The following is a 6,268-nucleotide window of genomic DNA, read 5'->3' on the forward strand; positions in this document are numbered from 1 at the left end:
TGCTTGTCTCTCTTCATTTGGATCTGCATGGTATTTTTAGGTAATTAATTAATTAATTAATTTTTGGCTCCTCTGGGTCTTCGTTGCTGTGCTCAGTCTTTCTCTAGTTGCAGTGAGTTGTGGTGCGTGGGCTTCTCATTGCAGTGGCTTCTCTCTCTCTTTTTCTATTGAAAATCTGACTTTTAAAAGAATTTTATTTATTTGCTTATTGTTGGCTGCACTGGGTCTTCTTTGCTGCACAGGCTTTCCCTAGTTGCAGTCAGCAGGAGCTACTCTCTAGCTGCAGTATGTGGACTTCTCATTGAGGTGGTGTTTCTTGCTGTGGAGCGTTGGCTCTGGGGGGTGGACTTAGTAGCCATAGCACTTGGGCACAGGATCAGTAGTTGTGGTGTACGAGCTCAGTTGCTCCACAGCATGTGGGATCCTGACTGATCAGGGATTACACTCGTGTCCCCTGCATTGACAGGCAGATTCTCAACCACTGGACCAGCAGAGAAGTCCTGCAAAGTGTTTTTAAAAATTTTAAACATTTATTGCCAATGTTAAACAAAAAAAGGGATATTTCTTATAAAAGTCTGTGATGCAACTTCTCATATATAATCAGTAAATTAAGAAAGATGGAACCCATGTTCTTTCATGGCAACAATTAGGGATCTTTATAGGGGTTCTTTGCCCAGACGGAGCTGTTATCTAACTTACTATGGACATCTGTTTTCTCCAACTCTTGATGCTTCACATGTGTTTGTTAAGTAGAGAAGGATCAGTGATTGGCAGGATTAATTTAAATTTGCATATTTTTATTGGAGTATCCAGTTTATTCTTAAATTTATGATGGTCCAAGTATTTGCAGGACCTTTACATTATCTATTTACTCTATCTAAATTAAGCAACCTGGTTATTTATAAGCTAAAGGTTTAATTAAATAACCTAAATATTTACATTACTTAAATTCCCGGAGAAGAAAATAAATGCTAAAATGTTAGATTGGGGGAAAAGCCTTGAATGCAAAGTGCCAGCAATGACAGATTGTGACAGTGGTTTGGCCAAGTCCTCTGAAGGGAACCAGGGCCTTGACTGAAGTGAACTGTTCATGGAAAACACACACAGTTTTATGGTATCAAGTAGATTTAAAATTACTATAAAGACTCCAGACTACTCTGAATTCCATTCCCCCTGGATCAGCCATTTCTCATTTTCAATTTGTTTACTACTTCTGTCTTACTTGCCTTGCTTCACTGTGCTTAATGAAATTATTCTGGAGCCTCTCCTGATTTCAAATTAGAACCAGACAAAATTAACCTCCAAAAACAGAACTGCTATGGTCTGGTTTCTGTGAAATGACTTAATGCTGAGTGAAGTTATATGAACTAGAAATTTGAGACTCTGTTAAAAGATTGAGCTGCCACCACTTCATGTACCACATACATGTATCACTTCATGTGTACATGTATTAGGGGAATTCAAAGACAATGATTGGTCACATTCCTCGGTAACTGCATTGTAGTGGAGAAACCAGAAGAAAAGAAATTGGCTACCAATACCTGCCGAGGGTGTACAAACAGGAGATGAAGAGCAGAGTTGTAACTCAGTGACAACGAAGCTGGGGCCATCTTCAATCAACTTTGGCAACTCTTTATTAAGGTGCACTGAGCTCATAACTGGTAACCTCTTCCCAATATCCACTTGGTAACTCTAGGATGGGATGGTAGGGCAAGAAGTGGGGGCGGGGGGGTGGGGGGGTGGGCAACAAATGAAGAATTGTCCAAGGATCCCAGAGGGGCTTTACTGACTGTCTTGTGGGCTGTGGAGAGCTGTATGATGGTGGTACCACTTTTAACTATTGACATTGAAGTCGCTCAGTCGTGTCTGACTCTTTGCAACCTCATGGACTGTAGCCTACCCGGCTCCTTTGTCCAGGGGATTTTCCTGGCAAGAATACTGGAGTGGGTTGCCATTTCCATCTCCAGGAGATTTTCCTGACCCAGGGATCAAACCCGGGTCTCCTGCTTTATAGGCAGACGCTTTACCATCTGAGCCACCAGGGAAGTACTTTTAACTATTAGGTCATGGAATTAATGATGGCTTGCTTTGAAAGAAACTATAGTTAGCTATCACTGGCCACGCCCCATCTCTCAGCTGTACCACTTTGGCACATGCCACCTGCTGGCCCTGATGTCTCTTTGCCTGCTTTCTCTGTCTGTGCCATAGAGTAGGACAAGAGAGCCTGGGATGAACACATGCAGCCCTCCCAGCAGCTTTAAGTAACGATAGATAGGAATGGTGTAGAAATACCCTGGCAGAAGGAGATACCCTCGAAGCACATTTTCTGAAGTTTCCCAGCAGGATCAAGCTTCTGTTGCCCATGGTGGTAACTGACTTGAGATCACACCCTTTATTAGCCTCTTCCCTTCCCAGTTTCACTTCTCCACTCCCTGGCTTTTGTTTTTGGCCTTTCTAGGATGGAATGAGAGAGCAAATATTAACAGGTAAATCCCAAATAGATCACTTGCGCTTGATCTTTGTCTCAGGGACTGCTTCTGGGGGAACCCAAACCAATATAGCTTCTATTTTTCAAAAGTTTCTCCTTTGTCTGTGGGATAATACCATGAATGCCTGGGCTGCCATATGTCTGTGTGCATTCATTAATTCACTGACTCATTTTCTCTTTTCAAAAAGCATCAATGGAATGCCTATTTGATGCAAAATTGCTGAGCCAGGTGCTAAAAAGACAGTAGTGAATAGTCATAAGTCTTCTCCCCTAAAGCAGCCTGTCCCAAAGAAACAAGTTATGTGCTACAAGTGTAATTTAAACTTCTTAGAGGCCACACTGGGAAAAAAAAAAAAAGAAAGAGAGAAGCTCAATATAGCAAAATACTGTCATTTCAATGTGTTCCCAGTCTTTGAAATCTAGTGTTTGTTTTGTATTGGCAGCCTCTCTCAGTTTGAACTGGCCACAGTTCAAGTGCTATGTAGACACATGTGGCTAAAGGCTCCTGCCATAGAAAACAGCTCAGTTCCTGAGGTTTATAGTTAGTGAGCAGGAAGGAGGAGCAGGTCACTTAAGAGGCAATCACACGATAGGAGGTTGGTTACCTGAGTTGGTGGTCCCCCAACTTAGTGTGTATCTGAATTGCCCAGAGAGCTAATACAGGACATAGAGTCTAAGGCTCATAGGAGACACCTGGGATTAAGCAGCCTCCCCAAGTTCTCCAGGGGACTGGATACACAGCGAAGCTTGACAACCTCTGCCCTACCTCACCCTCAACCAATCTCCTCACTCTCAGTTCTTTGTGAAAATGTGCATGGATGGATGCTAAGTTGCTTCACTCGTGTCCAACTCTTTGTGACCCGATGGACTGACTGTAGCCCACCAGGCTCCTCTATCCATGGGATTCTCCAAGCAAGAATCCTGGAGTGGGTTGCCGTGCCCTCCTCCAGGGGTTCTTCCCAACCCAGGGATCAAACCTGTCTCTTGTGTCTCCTGCATTGAGAGGTGGGTTCTTTCTACTAGCACCATCTGGGAAGCCCTTGTATAAGTGTAGAGGAGGAGAAATCATTTCCCCTCAACCCTCCCAAGTTCTTGGCTCAGTTCCCCCTGTAAAAAAAGACAGGTTAATGAGAGAAAAACAAGTGAAAGTCTGTTAGTGTGTATACCTGACATATACATGGGAGATACCCAGGAAAACTGAGTAGAACTCCCTCAAATGGCCCAAGCCACCACTTTAAATATATCTTCAGTTAAAGACAAAAGGGTGGGTGGGGCAGAAGGGGAGCCAGTTATGGGAGGGTACCCGGAAAACCCCACTTAAGGAGGACAAGGTTGTTATGTAGATTTAAGTGGTACCTTCTCCACTGATAAGTTTCTTGTGATTTACAGTCATCCTGTTCCTCCTGGTCTAGAGAGGGAGACACCACCATGGATGGAGAGTTCCCTTAAGAAAATAAATGCTCCTTGCTGCTGCTGCTGCTAAGTCGTGTCAGTCGTGTCCGACTCTGTGCGACCCCATAGATGGCAGCCTACCAGGCTTCTCTGTCCCTGGGATTCTCCAGGCAAGAACACTGGAGTAGGTTGCCATTTCCTTCTCCAATGCATGAAAGTGAAAAGTGAAAGTGAAGTTGCTTAGTCGTGTCCGACCCTTCATGATCCCATGGACTGCAGCCTACCAGGTTCCTCCGTCCATGGGATTTTCCAGGCAAGAGTACTGGAGTGGGTCACCAGTGCCTTCTCCATAGTAAATGGTAATTTCTACTGTTTTCAGATCTCCCATGCCTGCAGTTTCTCAAAATAATTCTTATGCCAAGGATGCATATGCATATTTAGGGGTGGTATACTGTGCTACTCTGCATAAGACTTGCTCTCAAATTCGTTTGTACCTTGGATGCACTTCGGAAGTATTAAAAAATACTGAAGCCTTGGTTTCATTCCAGAAACTCTAATTTGAAGGTCAGGATTGAGACCTATCCATCAAGGTATTAAAAGTCTCCCCAAGTGATTATAATGCATAGCCAAGTTTGAAAATCAAGGACCTAAGGTATGGTGTGTAACAGACAGCACTTACTTCAGGGGTCCAGTTTTGTAAAGATATTACCTATATGTATGTGTGTCCACAAGGAAGGATCTTGAAGGACATGTACAAACATGCCATTCCAGAAATGCAAGCTTGATTATAAAGATGTTCTTTGTAATTTTTCTGTGCTGGGTGTGCACAACATTTGAAATGGAAGCTAATGAAATGAAACCCAATGAAGAACACTATATAAGAGGTGGATCTAGATATATTTGGGCTTTATTTTTGGTTTGGGTTCTGCTCTTTGGCAATACTTTCCTAAGTGTTTAACTTGATCTTGATTTGAATGGGTTGAATGCTTCCCATCTTTGCCCCCTGGAAGGATGGATGGCCCTGGAAGGTTGGCTCTGGCAGCCTCATAGAGATGTCTGGAGAGCGTCAGAGGTGGCAGAGAAATCAGTTAGGAAGCTGGTGTTAGCCTTTTCAGGACTGGGTCAGATTTGTGAGCATGCTTTCCTACACTGTTTCTGGATCCCTGGTCAAGAGGGCTTTGCAGTTGGGTTTCTGAAGTCTCCTTGGCACTTGGGAATTAGCATGAGGCTTCATGCTGGGTTGGGCTGTCAGGGATGAAAACAACTCTGAAATGTCAGGCTTTGGTTTCAGATATAAACCTGCTTGCATTTAAATTAAATATTGAATGAATTTAAGGCTATAAACATTGATCTTCTCTGAGAACAGTTGCATTTAAGTCTGAGTGATCAAATTCAGAGGTGCTAAATTTTGTGTGTTTGCATACATAATCCCTGGTGTTCAAGATTGATCGGAGCACATTCACTCGGGTGTAACCATATATTTTTGCAATGAAATCTGGTCTTCTCTTTCAGCCACTGTGTAATGTCTTCAGTGTTTCAGTTTATTCATGGAAATCACATTAAAATATTCTAAGTTCAATTTAAAAATTGCAGTACAATTAAGCTTAAACTGTTGCTAACTTTTAAAAAGTCATCTGTACGGTGGTTTGATCTCTGACAGAAATGAATTGAAACCAAAAAGAAAGAACACTGTTTTGATTATTCAGTTCTTGTGTCTTCCTTGGTTTTCATGTCCATGTTCATGTATTTTGCTTTGTCTTTCTTTCCCAGTAAACTCAACCCGAAGTGACAGACTGCTCTACAGTAGTCAGATGCTGAATTTCTTTTAGCACAGTGCAAAATGGTCTCATTCTTTCAAAATAGGCTTTTGCTTTGGAATATAACACGATGAGGGAAATGCATGTAGCCCACATCCTTCCTTGAGCCTCTTGCAAGGTCCAGACCGTCTGAGGAGCTGGGGGTGGGTGGGTCGTTAGGAGGTGATTTGCCTGATTTGGGCTATAACCAGCCTGCTTTTGTTGCAGGGGTGGGTGAGAAGGATTTGGGTGAGTTTGGGGAGACACACACAAAGGAAATCAGTCCCAAATATTCATTGGAAGGACTGATGCTGAAGCTGAAGCTCCAATATTTTGGCCACCTGATGTGAAGAACCAACTCATTCGAAAAGACCCTGATGCTGGGAAAGACTGAAGGCAGGAGGAGAAGGGGACGACAGAGGATGAGATGGTTGGATGGCATCACTGACTTGATGGACATGAGTTTGAGCAAGCCCCAGGAGTTGGTGATGAACAGGGAAGCCTGGCATGCTACAGTCCATGGGGTCACAAAGAGTCAGACACAACTGAGCAACTGAACTGAACTGGGGAGAGACAGGGGTGGGAGACAGAT

General features: G+C 43.3%; 1 non-coding gene across 1 annotated transcript; it reads right to left on the minus strand.

Moving 5' to 3' along the window:
• Positions 1-1,972: 1,972 nt before the first annotated feature.
• Positions 1,973-2,045, minus strand: TRNAY-AUA (transfer RNA tyrosine (anticodon AUA)). Its single transcript has one exon. It is a non-coding gene; the product is annotated as a tRNA-Tyr (tRNA).
• Between the last annotated feature and the right edge of the window lie 4,223 nt (positions 2,046-6,268).

This window comes from Bos mutus, chromosome 8, assembly GCF_027580195.1.
Source record: "Bos mutus isolate GX-2022 chromosome 8, NWIPB_WYAK_1.1, whole genome shotgun sequence".
In the NCBI taxonomy this organism is placed as follows: domain Eukaryota; kingdom Metazoa; phylum Chordata; class Mammalia; order Artiodactyla; family Bovidae; genus Bos; species Bos mutus.